This window comes from Eriocheir sinensis, chromosome 24 (genome assembly GCF_024679095.1).
Source record: "Eriocheir sinensis breed Jianghai 21 chromosome 24, ASM2467909v1, whole genome shotgun sequence".
Classification (NCBI taxonomy): Eukaryota; Metazoa; Arthropoda; class Malacostraca; order Decapoda; family Varunidae; genus Eriocheir; species Eriocheir sinensis.
In genome coordinates, this window is record NC_066532.1 from 17,990,127 (window position 1) to 18,010,360 (window position 20,234).

The following is a 20,234-nucleotide window of genomic DNA, read 5'->3' on the forward strand; positions in this document are numbered from 1 at the left end:
TCTTTTTTGTTCATTTCTTCCACCTCCTCCTCCTTTTATTTGTGTTCTTTCGTCCTTCCATTTTCTTCTATCCATTATTTGCTTATCCAGTTTTCCTTATCCTTCTTTTCTTCCTCCTCCTCTTCTTTCCATTCCCCTTCCTCCTTTTTCTTCTTCTTGTGTTTTTCGTTCCTTTGTTTTTCTTCCTCTTTTACCCATTGCTTATTCCTCTCCTTCTTTTCCTTTTTTTTCCCTCCTGTCTTCTTTCCATTTCCTCCTTTTCCATCTTTTCACTTCCTCCTTTTTCTTCTTTTTTGTGTTTTTCGTTCCCTCATTTTCTTCCTCTGTTATCCATTGCTTATTCCTCTCCTTCTTTTCCTAACCCAAATATAAGTTCACAAAAATCAAGATCGTAAAATATGAAAAAAGGTCGTAAAAAAATAATCCTAAATATAAGGTCGCAAAAACCAAGATCGTAAAATGTGAGAAAAAATAAAAAAAGGTCGTAAAAAATAAAACCTAAATATAAGTTCGCAAAAATCAGGATCGTAAAATATGAAAAAAATTGAAAAAAAATCATAAAAAATAAAACCGTAAGGCAAACAAAACAAAAACAAAACAAAGACAATGAGATGGTGTTGATCGAGGTACTCCAAACAGCTTAAAGTCCTTGAGCGTTGTAAGCAAACAGTATTAGATTCCTTTCAACACACACTACAAACACTCGCCCACGCTAAGGAGCATTAAATAGGTCGTGGAATCTTGTACATAATGAAGAGAGTATCTGATCCCTTCTTTTTTTTTTTTTACAGTAAAGGAAACAGCTCAAGGGCAAACAACAAAACAAAAAACAAACAATAATGAGTAGAAGCCCACAAATCACTGCTCCTATAAAAAAGAGTTAAGAGGAGTGGCCAAAAAAGAGGTCAATTTCGGGAGTGCGTTGTCCTGCTACGCTCCTGTTTAAAGAGTTCAAGTCGTGAAGCCGTAAAGTCGTATTGAAGAAAGGATAAAAAACAGACTAGCGAAAGCGTGTTGAGTCTTCTGTTTTAGTGGCAAGATAAAGGAAGGTTTCGGTTATTTCTTTCTCTTGTGTAATGATAAGCGCCGGTAGGCTTTCTTGAGGGGCCTGGATGGTATTCGGCCCCAGCCCGTCATGGCGCAGGCAAGCGTTTTTATAGTGGCGCCATCTATTATTGTCCTATCTTGTCTTGTCCAGAATCCTTGTGTAGAGTAAAAGGAGGATTTGATCTCTTTAAAAATCAGAGAACTCAGGAAAACATAAGTATTCTGTTTTAGTAGATGTGCTTATTTATATTTTTACTAATATTTAAAATAACCGTAAGAATGATAAACAATGCCCTAACGAGAGTGTGAAAGGTAATTATTTTGAAGGCATTCGAAAACTTTTGAAATTTATAAGTAGGTGTGAGTTATGTTATTATCACGAACATGACCACAAGTTACATATATACACCGACGAAATTTGATCCTATTGAACGTAAGAGAACCTGCAAAAGCGTATTGAGTCTTCTATTTCAGTGACAAAATCTCTTGCATAATAAAAATCTAATAAATATAGATGATAACTTTCTGTATATATAGTAAAGAGTATTTGATCCTATTAGTATATTAAAACCAGAAGATACTGACAGCATAACATCAAGTCTTCTAAATATGATAACAAGATAAGGAAACGTCTCGGTTATTTCTGTTGTCTTACTTAACGAAAACCAAAACATTAATAAGAGAGAACGCGAGGCGGTGTTGATGGTAAAACTGTACACAGCTGAGGCCGGGGAGTGTTGCGTGCAGTGTTGGGTTCCCGTCAACACTAACATGACGAGGACTCGGTGACGCTGGGGATGAAATTAGTGGGCCAGTGATGAGTTAGTGCAGTGTTCCGAGCAGGGCGTGTCGGGTTACGCTTAATGGGCATATTACGAAACGCTCAAGGCAGTATACGAGAGACTCAAAATATGTGTGACGACTTTCTTCCAAGTATTAAAAGCCTTGTGTTCTGAAGAAAATCATAACAGTGAAGACGCATCTAAAGTTCTAAGGATGTCATACGGCTTAGTTGTGATCTTATAAGCATTGGAAGACTATTGAGATTTTTAAGATGAAAGTCATATGTTGCAATACACACCACGTCTAAAGATTCAATATGCGTGACGTAACTTCCTTCCAGTTATTAAAAAAACGTTGCATTCTTAACAGAAACATAGTGATTGCAATGGTCGTTCTGATGTTGGTGACTAAAACAAAAAGAAACGTTTGAATATGTGAGTTTTAAGTAGTTTTTTTTTCACCAACATCATAATAATAACAACAAAAAATGCAAGTGTTGTATTCAGATTTTTTGTCGCATTTTTTTTTACAGCAAAGGAGACAGCTTAAGGGCACACAAAAAGGAAACAATAATAAAAAAAATAAAAAAAGCCCGCTACTCGCCGCTCCTAAAAATAGTCAAAAGAGGTGGCCGAAAAAGGGGTCAGTTTCAAGGGGTCAGTTTGTATTAGAATCATTTGAAGACTCGAAATTTATAAGAAGCTGTGAGGCATTTATTTACACGAAGAGGAATAGCGAGAACTCTACCTTTTTCGCTTTTTTTTTCCCTCTTGAACTGTGGTAGACTTTTTTATCTTTCTATTTTTCTTTTTCTACTTCTTTCCTTCATCAATATAATCACATGAATAGCTGAAACTCCACCTTTATTTATGTTTTCTATTTTTTTTTTTGCCCTTGAGCTGCCTCGTTTACCGTCAAAAGAAGTGTAGTAATAAGCAGGATATGTAGGACAAGCTATTTTGATCTTCCAAGGCGCGGGTGTAAGATATCGTTTAATGGACATCTTGCTAAACACTTACTAGCGATGAGAAGGCGGGATGGAGGCGTGGGTGTCCTTCAGCATATGTTATAAAGCAAATGATTAGAAGCCTGGACCACCGTGCATAGACGAGCCACCAGCTGTGTTATTGGTACACACACACACACACACACACACACACACAGACAGACAGACAGACATACACAGACGTTATTTATTTATTAGTGTGTTCGTTATCGCCAATATCATGAGCTCCGTGTGTGTGTGTGTGTGTTTGTGTGTGTGTGTGTGTGTGTGTGTGTGTGTGTGTGTGTGTGTGTTTGAATATTAATGTCAGTGTGGTCAGAGATAACTTACAAACATTAAGAATAATTAAGATTTTTTGTGTATATTATTTTTTGTGATAGAAAATTTAGATGGAATATGTTTGCTTTTTTTTTTCTTTTTTTTAGCCATCTTTTTTCCTTCCTCCCTTACCCTTTTTTTTCCTCCTTTTTTCTCTTTTCAACTTTCTATACTTTTTGTCTTTTTTCCTTTTATATTCCTTTTCTGATTTGCTATTTTCGTTTTCCCTTTTCTATCGTCTACTTCTTTTTCCTCCCTTCCTTTCCGCTTTTTCTTTTTTCCTTTGTATCTTTCTATCTGTTCCTCTTTCCTTCTTTCCTTTTACATTTCTACTTTTCTTATTTGCTCACATGAATTTTCTTTTGTCTAATACTTTTCTTTCCTTTCCCACCTTTCTTTCTTTCTTTCTTTCTTCCTTCCTTTCTTTCTTTCTTTCGTTCTTTTTTTCTTTCTTTCTTCCTTCCTCCATTCTTTCTTTCTTTCTTTCTTTCTTCTTTCCTTTCTTTTTCCTTTTCTTTCTTTCTTTCTTTCTTTCTTTCTTTCTTTCTTTCTTTCTTCCTTCCTTCCTTTCTTTCTTTCTGTACCTTCCTTCCTTTCCTCCTTCCTTCCTTCCTTCTATCTTTTTATTTTTCCCCTTTATAAATTCCAAATCATTCACATCTGGACCAACATTACTCATCCTTTAGTTTCACGTAATTTCACGCCTCGAGTCTGTTTGGCATTTCCTCTCTCAATTTCCTCAAGACTTTCCTGGTGACATTAAAAGAACTACCTCACGCATCCTGCCTGTCCTAACACACGGATTATAAATATATCGCCTCGCAAAAGATTAAGAGAAACATATAAGAAGCGGATAATAGGGATAAAATGATAAGAGAAGAGGAGAGGAGAAGAGAGAAGGTGTTAATCTCTCTCTATATAGATGTTTTTTTTCCTCATTGCCAGAGAAGAATCTAAGAAGCGCATAAAGAGGAAAAAGAAGACAGAAGAGAAGAAGACAAGAGAAGAAAAGGCGTTCATATCTCTCTCTCTATAGGTGTTTTTTTTTCTTCATTGCTAGAGAAGTATCTTAGAAGCGCATAAAGAGGAAAAAAGAAGACAAGAGGAGAAGACAAGAGAGAAGAAAAGGTGTTTATCTCTCTCTCTATAGGTGTTTTTTTCCTCATTGCCAGAGAAGTATCTAAGAAGCGCTTAAAGAGGAAAAAGAAGACAAGAGAAGACAAGAGAGAAGAAAAGGGGTTAATCTCTCTATAGTTTTTTTTTTCCCTCATTGCCAGAGAAGAATCTAAGAAGCGCTTAAAGAGGAAAAAAGAAGACAAGAGAGAAGAAAAGGGGTTCATCTCTCTATAGTTTTTTTTCCCTCATTGCCAGAGAAGAATCTAAGAAACGCATAAAGAGGTGAAGACAAGAGAGGTGAAGACAAGAGAGAAAAAAAGGTGTTTATATCTCTCTATAGGTTTCTTTTTTTACCTCATTGCCAGAGAAGTCAATGTATACATTGATATCCTACTATAACAACACCCCATGAAAAGAAAAGAGAGAAGAAAAGAAGAAAAGAAGAAAAGTATAAGAGATTAAAGAAGAAAAGAAGAAAAGTATGAGATAAAAGAAGAAAAGAAGAAAAGTATGAGATAAAAGAAGAAAAGAAGAAAAGTATGAGATAAAAGAAGAAAAGAAGAAAAGTATGAGATAAAAGAAGAAAAGAAGAAAAGTATAAGAAAAAAGAAGAAAAGAAGAAAAGTATGAGATAAAAGAAGAAAAGAAGAAAAGTATAAGAGAAAAAAAGAAGAAAAGAAGAAAAGTATAAGAGAAAAAAAGAAGAAAAGTATAAGAAAAAAGAAGAAAAGAAGAAAAGTATAAGAAAAAAAAGAAGAAAAGAAGAAAAGTTTAAGAGAAAAAAGAAGAAAAGAAGAAAAGTCTAAGAGAAAAAAGAAGAAAAATATAAGAGGAAAAAGAAGAAAAGTATAAGAGAAAAAAGAAAAGAAGAAAAGTTTAAGAGAAAAAAGAAGAAAAGAAGAAAAGTCTAAGAGAAAAAAGAAGAAAAATATAAGAGAAAAAAGACAAGAAAAGTATAAGAGAAAAAAAGAAGAAAAGTTTAAGAGAAAAAAGAAAAGAAAAGTATAAGAGAAAAAAAGGAAAAGAGAAAAGTATCTCTCCAAGTGTTAACCCCCCACACACACACACACACACACACACACACACACACACACACACACCATCAACCCAAGCAATCTCAAGACCAGCCTCACTTACTCACCCTCCCTCTCTCTCCCTCTATCTCCCTCCCTCCCTCCCTCCCATCCTTCCCTTCCCACACTCTCAACATGTAAATAGCGCAAAACGATCAGAGCGAACAAGACCAACAAGACTCGCCGCTATGCCTTTCGTAGATCACTAGCCCCCTTCCCCCCTCCCCCCCCTTCGCCCAGGCCCTTTAAATCACCTCGGAGCGTCGCCAGGAGAGAAAAATACAACCCTTGTGTCTGCCGCGTGATTACCTGTGGATTTATGTGTTACCTGTCTGACCGTGTGCCCGGGTGGTGGTGGTGGTGGTGGTGATGGTGGTATATATATAGTGTTGGTGTATTGGTAGGTGATGGTAGTGGTGGTGTCTAGTGTAATGGTTGGAGTTTGGTGGTGGTGATTTAGTGATGATTGTAAGGGTGGTGGTGGTGGTAGTGGTGGTGGCAGTGTGTGGTGATGAGGCTCTTGATGTAGTGGTGATGAAGATGGTGGTGGTAGCAGGGTGGTGGTGATGAATCGGTGTTACTGGTGATGTATATACAATGTCTATTGAGGCGGTGTTGAAAAGGTGACGAGGGAGCCGGGATGTGATTGGTGGTGCTGAGCGTGTCATTAGTGGTGGTGATGGTGATGGAAAGATAGTGGCTGGTGATGATGAGGGTGTTACGGTGGTGGTGGTGGTGTTGAAAATGGCGGTGTTGAAAGTGGTGGTGGTGGGGGGGGGGGGAAAGGTGGAGGGGGGTGCAGTGATGGAGGGTTCTCGTGGGAATGAAACTGGTGGTGGTGGTGGTGGTGGTGGTGGAGGTGGTGGAGGTGATTGGGGTAAGGTAAGGTTATGAATGTGTTAAGTGGATCTGTGTACTTAAACGTGTAAACTGGTGGTGGTGGAGGTGGAGGTGGTGGAGGTGGTGGTGGAGATGATGGAGGTGGTGGAAGTAGTAATAGTAGTAATAGTTTTGATGGTGGGAGGAGGAGGTGGTGATGGAGATGGAAGAGGAGGAGAGGTAAGAGGAATAGAAGAACAGGGAGAAGAAGAAAAAGATAAAGAAGAAAAAGAAAAAGAATGATAAAATATAGAATGATAAAAAATCCCTTACATTATTATTATTATTATTATTATTAGTAGTAGTAGTAGTAACAGTAGTAGTAGTAGTAGTAGTAGTAGTAGTAGTAACAGTAGGTGGTGGTGGTGATGGTGGTGGTGGAGATACGGTCAATTGATTTTTGGGATGATGACAGTAATGGAGGTGAAGGAAGGTGGTGATGAAGGTGATGTAGTGTTGTTATGGTTGATGTTGATGTTGTTATTGGTGGTGGTGGTGGTGGTGGAGGGGTATAGTTAAGTTAGTGATGGTAGTAGTAGTAGTGGTGGTGGTGGTGGTGGTGTTCTTGTTGGTGGTGATGGTGATGGTAGTAGTGGTGGTGGTGGTAGTGGTGGTGGTGGTGGTGGTGAAGCCTCCCATTTAACAGATAACTCCAGGAGCCTTCAAATGGTGGTGGTGGTGGTTGTGGTGGTGGTGGTGGTGGTGGAGGTGAAGGGAGTACCATCAAGAAGCCTCCCATTTACCAGGTAACTCCAGGAGCCTTCAGATGGCCGCCCCCAGCGCCAGGCATTACCATGTGTATAGCGCTCGCTCGGCCGGGCTATCCCTCTCTCTCTCTCTCTCCCTCTTCTGTTTGTTCTTCCCTCTGTTATCACGCTTTGCTATTATTCCCTTCCTTTGTTATCCTGTATTGTGTTCTGTAACCTTTCTCTATGTCTGTTCCTTTTTTTCTTGTGTTATCTTTCAATTTTCTCTATTCATCATTCACTCATCTTCATTTATTCATTTTATTCACTTTCTGTATCATCTCGTCTTTGTCTATTTGTTGTATTGATTTGTGCTTTCTCTATTCTTCCTTTTCATCATCTGCATAGTTATCATTTTTTATATTCTGTTAATCTATTTACTTTTTCTAATGTTTCGTCTATGTCTGTCTGTTCCTTTTCTCTCTGTGTTCTTTGTTTTTTTTCTTTTCACCATCTTTGTTTTCTTTATTTGTGCTTTCTCTATTCCTCCTGTTCATCATCTACTCAGTTATCATTTTCTATATTGTTAATCTACTTTCTCTAATGTTCCGTCTATGTCTGTCTGTTCCTTTTCTCTCCGTGTTCTTTCTGTTTTTTTTCTTTTCATCATCTTTATCCTTTTATTCTGATTTGCTATTTTCGTTTTCATTTTTCTATCGTCTACTTCTTTTTCCTCCCTTCCTTTTCTCTTTTTCTTTTTTCCTTTGTATCTTTCTTTCTGTTCCTCTTTCCTTCTTTCCTTTTACATTTCTACTTTTCTTATTTGCTAACATGAATTTTCTTCTGTCTAATACTTTCCTTTCCTTTCCCACCTTTCTTTCTTTCTTTCTTCCTTCCTTCCTTCCTTCCTTCATTCATTCATTCATTCATTCCTTTCTATACCTTCCTTCCTCAAATCAAAGAAAGGGAATATAAACTATTAAATTTACGCTTAGTGGTCAGTATAGTTTAGGGTCTTAAAGTTGAATTTATACGCTCATTTTCTATTACAATAACTCTCATTTAAACGCTCAGATACAATTTCGATCATAATTACTCAAAATTCTGTATATAATCTCATTCAAGTTCACTTACGATTGCAGTTATTCAAAGCCTGGTGCAGAAGCCATGTCAGACTATTACTAGGCTCATAAAACTACCCACGGAAATAGTACATACACTCTACCTCCTCTACGATAGTTTTACCAGATGGGAATGTGAAAGCCGCGCAATGTTTGAGGGTATGAGCCTAAGAAACGTTACTAATTACCAACACGAAACTATCCATGGAAATACTCACACAACCTCTACGGAAACCTTACCAACACAAAAAAACACCCTTGGAAATACTCACACAACCTCTACGAAAGCCTTACCAACACAAAAAACTACCCTTGGAAATACTCACACAACCTCTACGAAAGCCTTACCAACACAAAAAACTACCCTTAGAAATACTCACACAACCTCTACGGAAGCCTTACCAACACAAAAAACTACCCTTAGAAATACTCACACAACCTCTACGAAAGCCTTATCCAGTGTGTGTGATGAGCTCCGAAATGTATGATAATATAGGCCTACTTATTATCATTGCCGATCTAGAAACTGCTCATCCTTGGAAATACTCACAACAGCCTCCACCAAAGCCTTACCCAATGTGTGTGTGTGTGTGTGTGTGTGTGTGTGTGTGTGTGTGTGTGTGTGTGTGTGTGTGTGTGTGTGTGTGTGTGTGTGTGTGTGTTTCTTGATTGCATTTCTTGATAACTTTTCTTCCATCTATTCTGCTTTATTTCTTTATTCTTTATTGTTTTTTTCTTCTGTTTGTGCCTGTTTCTTTTTTTTCTGTTTTTCTTTTCTATTTATCTTTCGTTTTAATTTTTTTATCTTTTTTTATCTTTTTACATTCTATTTTTTCCCTGTTTTTATTTATCTGTTCTTGTTTTTTTTCTTTTTTTCATGCCTGTTTTTTTTTCTCCGTTTGTGTGTGTGTGTGTGTGTGTGTGTGTGTGTGTGTGTGTGTGTGTGTGTGTGTGTGTTTACAGCAAAGGAGACAGCACAAGGGCACAAAAAAAAGGAAACAATAATAATAAAAAAAAGCCCGCTACTTGCTGCTCATGTAAAGAATCCGAAGAGGTGGCCGAAAGGGGAATCAATTACGGTGTGTGTGTGTGTGTGTGTGTGTGTGTGTGTGTGTGTGTGTGTGTGTGTGTGTGCTCCGGTGTTTGAGAATGTAAGCCTAATATTAGTCCCGCTTCCTAACCACTCAGCTGTTTTGCAAGCCTTTTTTTGTCTCGGTAATTAAGGTTGATGGACGCATTGCACCGACCGATGGGGTGAAAGAAATACCCGGAAAAAAAAGTGGATCTTCATAAGTTTTAAAAGATCGTATTGATTAAAAAATATCCGGTTTTATTCCTCCTTGATTTTTTTTTGTATATTTTTCTACTTATTCTATTTTATTTTAGTCATCCTTGAATTTTCTGTTTCGTATCTTTTCTTTTTTTTACTTATTTTCTTCAACTTTGATTTTTTTGTTTTATTTCTTTCCTGCTTTGTTTTATTTTTTTCATTTGCTTTAATTTTTTTGGTTTCGTATTTTTTTATATTTTTTCTCTTTTTTTTTTTGCCTATTTTTCTTCAACCTCTTTTTCTATTTTGTATTTCTTTTCTACTTCAATCCTTTTTTTTCTTTTTCTCTTTTCTTTTTTATCCTATTTTTCTTCAACCTCTTTTTCTATTCTGTATTTCTTTTCTACTTCAATCCTTTTTTTTCTCTTCTTTTTTTTCCCTATTTTTCTTCAACTTCCTTTTCTATTTTACATTTCTTCTCTACTTGCATCCTACTTTTCTTTTATTTTTCTACCACCTTGATATTTCTATTTTGTCTTCTACTTCTTCATTCTTTATTTCCATTATTTTATTCTGTGTTATATTTTGCTAATGTTTGTTATATATTTTCCTGTTTTTTTTTCTTATCTGTTGTCTTTCATCATTCACGCTGTTTTCCTTATTCTTTCCTTTATTTTCTTCCTCTGTTCCCTTTCCTTATCAACCTAATTACTGTGTCTGTTTTCTCTTTTTCTAACTTTTCTTTAATTTCTTTGTTTTCATTTATTTATCTCATTTATTTTTCTCACATATATTCGTTTCTCATTTCTCTTTATTCTTTATCCATTTTACGCTCTTTTCATTCTTGCATTTCTTCAATTTTCTCTGTTATTTCCCTGTTTTATTTATATTCTCTATCATTCTTTTTTATTCATCCTTTTAAATGATATCTTGTTTTTATTTTCTTTCTTGTTCTCTGCCTTTTCTCTTCTTTATTTTTTCTCAGTGTTCTTTTTTCGCTATTCCTGTTATTTTCTCTTTTATTCCCGTTCTTTTATTTACAAGTTCATCGTCTTATCATTTTCTTCCGCTTTTTTTTCTTTTTTTTCATTTCCCTTTTCCATCTCTTCCTTTTCATTGTTTTCTTTTTTTTATGTTGTTTGTGGTTCTTTCCTCTATTTTTACTCTTTCCTCTTGTTTCTCTATTCTGTCTAATCTTATTCATCTTTGTTTTTTTAATTTATCTTTATATTGTTTTCTTTTCCCCTGTTTTCCTGTTCTCCATTTTTTCTTCATTCATGCTATGCGCTGTTTTTTTTTTTATCTCAGTTATTACATTTTGTTTTTCTTTTTTTTTGCTGTTTTTCATTTCATTTCTTGATTACACATCTTTATTTTTTTCTGTTGTTTTCATTATTTTTTCTTTTTTTTTCAAGCTCTCGCTGTTCTTTTCTTCGTTTCTGTCGTTTCCTCTTCTGTTTAGGATTTATATTTCTCTATTTCTTGCTTATTGTTTCTCATATTTTTTTCTATTTTTATATTCCTTTTTAATTTTTTTCTTATTTACATTATTTTCTTTTTTCCATATTCCTTTTCTCTATTCATTCTGTTCATTCCTTTTTAATCTTTTCTCTTATGTACGTTCTTTTTTTATTTTTCCATATTCTTTTTCTCTATTCATTCTGTTCATTCCTTTTTAATCTTTTCTCTTATTTACACTTTTCTTCTTTTTCCATATTCTTTTTCTCTATTCATTCTGTTCATTCCTTTATAATTCCTGCTCTGCGCGATTCTCTTTTATGTTCTGCTTTCCTTTTCTGCTCAGTATGTGCAAGAAGGCTGATGATGACAGTAGTAAAGAGACTAATAATATTTTTCTTCATCTCTAATATAATAACAATTGATGGATGAAGGAAGGGCAGAAAAGAAGAAGAAAGGATGATAAAGGAGTAGAGTTTGGGAAGAAAAAAAGAAGATAAGGGGGAGGAAAATAATAGAATAAAGTCAAATTCGGTGAAAAAATTGAAAGGCAAGAGAAAATGGGAGAAAAATCGAAGCAACAGAAATTGGACGAAAAGAAAAGGAGAAATCATGGAGATGGAAAAAATATAGAGTTTGTGAAAGAAACTGAAAGAAGAAAATAAGCAAAGGAAAATAGAAAAAAATTGAACGAACAGAATTTGAACGAAAAGAAAAAGAGGAAATCATGGAGATGGAAAAAATACGAGTTTGTGAAGGAAACTGGAAAAAGAAAATAAGCAAAGGAGAATAGAAAAAAATTGAACGAACAGAATTTGAACGAAAAGAAAAAGAGGAAATCATGGAGATGGAAAAAATATTAGAGTTTGTGAAAGAAACTGAAAGAAGAAAATAAGCAATGGAAAATAGAAAAAAATTGAACGAACAGAATTTGCACGAAAAGAAAAGGAGAAATCATGGAGATGGAAAAAATACGAGTTTGTGAAAGAAACTGGAAAATGAAAATAAGCAAAGGAAAATAGAAAAAAAATCGAGCGAACAGAATTTGGACGAAAAGAAAAAGAGGAATCATGGAGATGGAAAAAATACGAGTTTGTGAAAGAAACTGGAAGAAGAAAATAAGCAAAGGAAAATAGAAAAAAAATGAAGGAACAGAATTTGGACGAAAAGAAAAGGAGAAATCATGGAGATGGAAAAAATATTAGAGTTTGTGAAAGAAACTGAAAGAAGAAAATAAGCAAAGGAAAACAGGAAAAATATCGAAGGCGCCTAATGTGAAAAGAAAAGGAAAAACAAAAAGAAAGTTGGTAAGAGAAATAAAGGAAATAATTTGGAAGGAAAACGGAGACCAAACGAATTCGCAGAATTTGTAAAAAAAAAAAAGAATAAACAAAAGGAAAGGAAAATATATGAGAACAGTGGAATTTGTGAATAAACCGAAAGGGAAAAATGAACAAAGGATAAAAGAAGATAAAAACAAAAGAAAGAAAGGAAAAAAAAGTCCAGAAAAAAAAACGAAAAAAAATAGAACTTGAAAAAAATAAACGAAGGGAAAATAGAAGAAAAAAACGAAAGAGCAGAAATTTGAAAGAAAATAAATAAATAAATAAAGATCAAGAGAAAATATTAAAAGAGGAAAATGATTTGGAAAGAAAACGAAGAGAGAAACGAAGAAGGGGAGAGAGAGAGAGAGAGAGAGAGAGAGAGAGAGACCTAATTACAGGGTGTGGGCGCAGCAGGAGACGAACCAGAAGCGAGCAGTGTCCTGTCTGTTGTCATTAAGAGCTGATGATGACAATGGTTGTAGGGGGTGGGTGGGGGTGTTGGAAGTGCTGTGTAGGCTCTGGGACTTACTGGGGGGCTGTTTTTCGAGTTCTGGGTCTGTCTGGACTATATTTTGGGCTGTCTGAGTAGGCTGGAGGACTGCATGGGGGCTGTGAGGGCTACGGGGGCTGTGTTTAGGTTCCTGGGTCTGTTTGGACTATATTTGGGGCTATCTAAGTAGGCTGGAGGACTGCATGGGGGCTGTGAGGGCTACGGGGTCTGTTTAGTTTCCTGGGTCTGTCTGGACTATATTGGGGGCTATTTGAGTAGGCTATGAGGGGTACCTGGGCTGTGTTTAGGTTCCTGGGTCTGTCTGGACTATACTGAGGGCTGTTTGAGTAGGCTGGAGGACTGCATGGGGGCTGTGTAGGCAATTGGGGCTGTTTTGGTTCCTGGGTCTGTTTGGACTCTATATTAGGGGCTGTGTGTTGGCTGGACTTACTGGGGTCTGATTAACCTATTTAGTACGTATGGGCTGTTTTAGGCAGACCACTCCTTTCCTAACCTTCCTTTTCTACCTTCCTCCCATTCCTCTCTCCTTCAGCTAACTTTACCCTCTCCCCTCTCCCTTCTCCCTACACTTTCTCCCCTTTCCTGTCCTCCCCTTTCTCTTACCTATCTTCTCTGCCAGCTCTCCCTCTCCCCCATCCCTACACTTTCTCCCATTTCCTACCCTGCCCTTTCCTCCCCTTTCTCTTATCTTCTTTGCTAACTCTCCCTCTTCCCCCATCCCTACACTTTCTCCCTTTTCCTGCCCTCCCCTTTCCTCCCCTTTCTCTTAGCTCTCTTCTCTGCTAACTCTCCCTCTCCCCCATCCCTACACTATCTCCCCTTTCGTACCCTCCCCTTTCGTCCTCTTTCTCTTACCTATCTTCTCTGCTAACTCTCTTCTCCCTCTTCTCTTTTACCCTTCCCCCCCCCTCACCTCTTCTCTGATAATTACCCACCCTTATCTTTTATCTCTCCCCTATCACCCCGAAGCAGACATTTTTTTATTCTTGTTACGTTCAGTCTGTTGCAACGGTAGACTGTCTTGATGGGGTCTAATGGTTGGCTCCAGTCTGTTAGTGGCGCAGACAAGTGTTTATATTGGAGCCATCTTGCTTGGGTTGTGTTGCGCGCATGTTGACCATTCAGCCGTCGCTTTCCCTTTGCCTCCCCTCCACCTTTTCTCCCATTCTCTTCCCTTCTTTTCTCCCCTCGCCTCTCCTCCCCTTTCCTTCCTTACCCATTCTTCTTCCCCACCTTTCTTCCTTTACTCTCTCCCCTATCTCCCCGTACAGCTTGCCTCCCCCTTCCTTTCCTCTTTCCTTCGCTTTCCCTTCTCTTCCCCTCCCCTCTTCTCCCTTTCCTTATCCTCCCTTCTACTTTCCCCACCTTTCTTCCTTTACTCTCTCCCCTATCTCCCCCTACAGCTGGGCTCCCCCTTCCTTTCCCCTTCCCTTCGCTTTCCCTTCTCTTCCCCTCCCCTCTTCTCCCTTTCCTTATCCTCCCTTCTACTTTCCCCACCTTTCTATCTTTCCTCTCTCCCCTATCACCCCGTACAGCTAGCCTCCCCCTTTCTTTCCCCCTCCCCCTTCCCCTTCTCTTCCCCTCTCCCCTTCTCTTCCTTCCCCTTTCCTTTCTTATCCATTCTTTCCTTCCCCTTTCCTTTCTTATCCATTCTACTTCCCCACCTTTCTACCTTTCCTCTCTCCCCTATCTCCCCCTGCAGCCGGCCTTACCCTCTCCCCTTCCCCCCTTCCCCCCCCCTCCCCCGGGCCGATAAGGGATGGAGCTGAGCCAGGGATCGCGGGGGAAGGCGGCGGCTCACGCTTCACCGGCTATCAGCTGTGAACAAGCGCTGCAGCTGCGAGGTGTCGGAGGGAGCCTGACATGACCACGCCCAGGGCCGGCCATGTCGCTGCCTGTGTGTGTGTGTGTGTGTGTGTGTGTGGATGGATGGTTGTCTGTATGTCTGTTTGTTGGTCTGTGTGTCCGCCTATCTGTTGGTTTGTCTGTGTGTGTGTGTGTGTGTGTGTGTGTGTGTGTGTGTGTGTGTGTGTGTGTGTGTGTGTGTGTGTGTGTGTGTGTGTGGATGGATGGTTGTCTGTATGTCTGTTTGTTGGTCTGTGTCTGCCTGTGTGTGTGTGTGTGTGTGTGTGTGTGTGTGTGTGTGTGTGTGTGTGTGTGTGTGTGTGTGTGTGTGTTTGTTGTGGATTTGTATGTCTGTCTGTTTGTTGTTTTTTGGGTGTCTCGTGTGTGTGTGTGTGTGTGTGTGTGTGTGTGTGTGTGTGTGTGTGTGTGTGTGTGTGTATGGATAGACAGACGAATGGAAGGTTTTTCTGTTTATTCTCGTTATTTTCTTTTGTTTATGTCCTTTTTTTGTCGTTTTTTTCTCTGCTTATGTATTTTTCTCGTTTTTCCGTTCTCTTTTGTTCTTTTGCGTTCTCTCTCTCTCTCTCTCTCTCTCTCTCTCTCTCTCTCTCTCTCTCTCTCTCTCTCTCTCTCTCTCTCTCTCTCTCTCTCTCTCTCTCTCTCTCTCCCCGCCTCGTTTCCCTCCCTCCCTCCCGCCTACCTTTCAATTTTTCCTTAACTTCTCTCCCTCTCTCCCTTCCCTTCTCTCCCTTTCTTCCCTCCCTTTTTCCATCATTGTCACCTTCCCTTTTCATCTTAAACCTTTTCTGTTCCCGCTTTGCATTCGCCGCCCTCTCCCTCCTTCCCTCCCTCTCCCTCCTTCCCTCCCTTCCCTCCCTCCCTTTCCCTGTTTCCTCTCCTCCCCTTTCTTCCGTACCTGGCTCCTTTGTTTTCTCCTTTCTTCCTTTATTGCTCCTTTCTTTGTGCCTTTCGTGTTTTCCTTTCTTTCCTTTTTCTTTATTTCCTTCCTTCCCGTCTACGTTTTTAGAGGGAGGGGGAAGGAAGGAAGGAAGGAAGGAAGGAAGGAAGCAAGAAAGGAAAGTAGGAAGAGAGAAAGGAAATTAGGAAGGAAAAAACAATAGGAAGAGAAAAATGAAAGAACAGTAGGAAGTAAGGAAGGAAAATATGAAAAGAGAAAGAAGGAAAAATATGAATGAAGGAAGGAAGGAGAGTAGGGAGGAATAAAAGAAAGTAAAAGAAGGAAAGTAGAATGTTAAGTAAAAAGAAAATAAAAATGATAACGCTGATGATGATGATGAGTGTGAAGTAAGGTCATGTAAAATTGGGGGCATACACTATAGCAGCGCGTGGCCTCAGTGCTCATCTCCGTAACACTGACCCTTGAGCCTGTAGTGAGTAAGAGCCCATCACCCCGGGACATCTCAAACTCATTATAATCATTGTCTTAACGCGTTCATTAAAATCCCGCGGCTCGTTTTCTTCTTACAAATTCCTAAGTCATTCCTTGGAAGTCGACGGTGTGAGTTTTTTTTTTTGATCTTTAACTTTTTTTCTTCTTTTCTTTTTCTTTCTTTTTTTTCGTTTTTTTTTTCTTCGTGATTGTTGTTGTTTTTGATCTTCTTCTTCTTCTTCTTCTTCTTCTTCTTCTTCTTCTTCTTCTTCTTCTTCTTCTTCTTCTTCTTCTTCTTCTTCTTCTTCTTCTTCTTCTTCTTCTTCCACCACAACCACCACCACCACAAGCTCTTCCTCCTCCACTCCTCCACTCCTCCTCCTCCTCCTCCTCCTCCTCCTCCTCCGGGTTACCACAGTTTACCTTCCCCAGGTGTCCCACGTACCCATTTACCGACCAGCCCGAAAGGGAGGACGAACAGCTGGGTGAGATGCGCGCCAACTGCCGGGCTTGGATTCGAACTGGGGCCTCGGATTCGTCGTCTAGGCACGCTAACCACTCCACCACGGGTCGCCATTGTTGAGTGTAGAGAAGTGAATTTGATCTTAGCAGTAATATTAAAAGTCTTGAACTGTGAAAATATATAAACGGTTTTAATTAAGTCACCCAGAACGAGAGGAGGAGGAGGAGGAGGCGGTGGTGGTGGTGGTGGTGATGGTGATGGTGCTTGTGGTGAAAGAAATAGAAGATGAACAACAACAAGAACAAGAAGAAAAAGAATAAAAGAAGAAAAAGAAGAAAAAAAGAACAAGAACAAGATAAAAAACAACAACAATCACGAAGGAAAAAAAACGAAGAAAAAAAGAAAGAAAAAGTAAAAGAAAAGAAGAGGAAAAGTTAGAGAGAAAAATAATTAAAAACCCTCAAAGCGTCGACTTCAAGGAATGACTTAGGAATTTGTACGAAGAAAACGGGCCGCGGGATTTAATGAACGCGTTAAGACAATAATTAGAATGAGTTTGAGATGTTATTAATTAAGAGACGCGAGTTTTGGGATTCATTAGGAAGAGATTGTTATGGTATTGACTGACTGACTGACTGACTGACTGGGTGACTAACTAAATGACTGAGTGAGTGACTGACTGACTAAATGACTGACTGACTGACTGACCGGTGAAGGGAATTTGATAGTTTTTTCTTGTTTTTTTTTTCATTCTATGCTTCTTATTTTTATTTTTTTCTTCTGCTGTTTTGTTTTTTATGTTTATTTTTTCTTTTTTTTCTTTCTCATTTTTATTTTTGTTTTGTTTTCTTTTGCTTCGTCTTTTTCTCTTTCGCTTTTTTTTTCCTCCTCCTCCTCCTCCTCCTCTTCCTCAACTTTCCTCCTCTTCTTCCTCCATCTTCTCTCGCTCATTGTATCCTCTTTCTCCCGGCTTGACCCCTCCTCCTCTTCGTCTTCCTCCTCCTCCTCCTCTTCCTCTTCCTACCCCTCTTCCTTCTTGATCTCCATCATCGCCACTCTTGACGCGCACTCAGCCATCCTGAACACACACACACACACACACACACACACACACACACACACACACACACGCACACGGCTGTCTTGGTTTCTGCTGTGTTGTGAAAGTCATCCGAACTACTCTTCCTCCTCCTCCTCCTCCTCCTCCTCCTCCTCCTCCTCCTCTTCCTGTATGTTATGGCTCCTCTTTGATGCACCTCTTCACATCCTTTCTATCCCCTTTTCCTCTCTCTCTTTTTCTCTTCCTTTATTTGTTCTCTTTCCTTTTTTTTTTCCTTTTTCTTATCTTCGTTTTAATTATACTTTCCCTTTTCCTTTATTGCTTCCTTCGCTTTCCTTTCTCTCTGTTTGTTCTGATATGCTTCTTTTTTTCCTTCTTTTCCTTTCCTTTTCCTTCTTTTTCCTTTTCCTCTCCTTTTTCTTCGTTTCCTTCTTTTCCTCTCCTTTTCCTTCTTTTTCTTTCCTTCTCTTCATTTTCATTTTCTCCTTTTCCTCTTTTCCTTTTTTCTCTTGCTGCTTTCCCCACTTTCGTTTTGCTCTGCCTCTCTTTGTTTTCCTATTTTCCTTGCATTCTCTCTATTTATTTTCTTTCCTCTTACTCTTCCTGCTTACTTTAATATGCCTGCCTCTGTTTCTTTCTTTTCCTTTCCTTCTCTTCATTGTCATTTTTTCCGTTTCCTGTTTTCCTCCGACTTTCCTGTTTATGACACGGAGGAAACTCAGACGCAATGACCCTCCAGTCTGTTAGTATGTGTGTCTATCTGTCTGTCTGTCTGTCCGCTTTGCCGCATATATCCACCCGCCTTCCGCTCACAAGGGACTTTTCTTAGTAAGCTGCCTGTCAATCGTCGAGTATTTGGTGTTCAGCTGATCGGGGAGGAGAGTTGACGTGATGGGGAGAGGAACGGGGGGAAAATAGGGTGTTGGGAAATTGAAAGGGAATGGGTGGATGAAGTGGAGTTAATAGGGCGAGGGGAAATGGAGGGGGAGTTGAAAAAAGAATGGGAGTAAATGTGGATGATGGGAAATTGGGAGGGAATGGGTTGACGAAGTGAAGTGAACAGGGTGATGGGAAATGGAGGGGGAGTTGAATGGAGTCAAGGAATAGGGAATGGAAGTGGATGGGGTTAAGAAATAAGGAAGGGGAGTGGATGGGGTGATAGGAAATTGAAGGGGAGTGGGGTAGATGAATGGAAAAGGGAGGGAAGGGGATGAAGAGTGATGGGAAATTGATTTGGAGTGAATGGTGTCAAGGAATAGGGAAGGGAAGTGGATGGGGTGATGGGAAAGGGGAAGGAAAGTAAATGGGTTGATGGGAAATTGAAGGGGAATGGGGTAGATGAATGGAAAAGGAAGGGAAGGGGTTGAGGTGATGGGGAATTGATCTGGAGTGAATGAGGTCAAGGAATAGGGAATGGAAGTGGATGGGGTGATGGGGAAGGGGAAGGAAAGTCAGTGGGTTGATGGGAAATTGAAGAGAGTGGATTAGACGAAGGGAAAGGGATGGGGAATGGATGAGGGCCTGGGAAAGTTAATGGAAGTGGATGGGATGGTGGAACATGAAGGGGAATGAGTTAGAGATGATGGGAATTGATGGGAAATTGATGGGAAGTTGACCTCCCGAAATTGACCTCTCTTTCGGCCACCTCTTTGGATTCTTTTTGGGAGCAGCGAGTGGCGGGCTTTTTTTTATTATTGCTTCTTTTTTTGTGCCCTTGAGCTGTCTCCTTTGTTGTAAAAAAAAAAAAAAAAAAATACTTAGTGTGAGGTGGAGAAGAACAAGAAGCCAACAGGAAAAAGGAGAGAAAACATGAATAGAAGAACAGGGGGAAAGTCAACCAGAGGAGGGATGAAATAAATAAATAAGAAAATAAGAAAGGAAAATCAGAGCAAATGTTACGGCAGCTTCCCCCCGCTTGCTAAATGGCTTCCCGCTGAGATGCCGCCGCCAAGATTTGACTTTGCACCGAGGCGAATTCTTTGTGGTCAGACGCTTCCTGCTCACACATCAACCAGTTCCAAAGCCCAGCATAGAGATTAATATTGTTCTGATGAGTGTTTCTTTTGGTTCATGGTACAGAAGAAAGGTCAAACTACCACTAGGGTCATAAAAGCACCCAAGGAAATACTCGGAACTCCTAGGAAAGCGTTGTCAAATTTATCTGCTCTCTCTCTCTCCTTTCCCCATTTCTCCACTATTTTTCTCTTTTCTCTATTCTTTTTCCTCTCCTTTCTTCCTCCCTCTTTGCCCTCAAGTTCAGATATTTGACAAGGCCTTCGTTCGTGGGAGTTGTTGTGGGCATTTCCAGGGGTGGTTGCATGACCCTGGTGGTAGTCTGACTCTGTACCGTGAACCTAAGATAACACTCGGAACTCCTAGGAAAGCGTTGTCAAATGTGTCTCCTCTCTCTCTCTCCTTCCCTCATTTCTCCACTATTTTTCTCTTTTCTCTATTCTTTTTCCTCTCCTTTCTTCCACCCTCTCTTCACCCATTTCAGATATTTGACAAGGCTTTCGTTCGTATGAGTTGTTGTGGGCATTTCCAGGGGTGGTTGCATGACCCTGGTGGTAGTTTGACCCTTCTTCTGTACCATGAACCTAAAATAACACTCGGAACTCCTAGGAAAGCGTTGTCAAATGTGTCTTCTCTCTCTCTCCTCTCCTTCCCCTATTTCTCCCACTCTTTCTCTTTCCTCTCCATTTTCCTCTCCCTTTTTCCTCCCTCTCTGCATCCAAGTTCAGATAAATGACAAGACTTTCGTTCGTAAGAGTTGTGGGCATTTCCAGGGGTGGTTGCATGACCCTGGTGGTAGTCTGACCCTTCCTCTGTACCGTGAACCTCAAACAACACTCAATAGAACCCGACTGATCTCCTTTTTGGCCT

The 20,234-nt window shown here is 39.4% G+C and overlaps 1 protein-coding gene and 1 long non-coding RNA gene across 2 annotated transcripts in view; both read right to left on the bottom strand.

The window, feature by feature from the left end:
- Nucleotides 1–20,234, bottom strand: part of LOC127003005 (homeobox protein GBX-1-like) — a 41,014-nt gene that overhangs the window by 12,955 nt on the left and 7,825 nt on the right. The gene's annotated exons all lie outside the window — the stretch shown is intronic.
- On the bottom strand, nucleotides 7,341–11,780 carry LOC127003006 (uncharacterized). Its single transcript, XR_007756823.1, has 2 exons — nucleotides 8,307–11,780; nucleotides 7,341–8,252 (listed from the first exon to the last, which is right to left on the bottom strand). It is a non-coding gene; the product is annotated as an uncharacterized LOC127003006 (long non-coding RNA).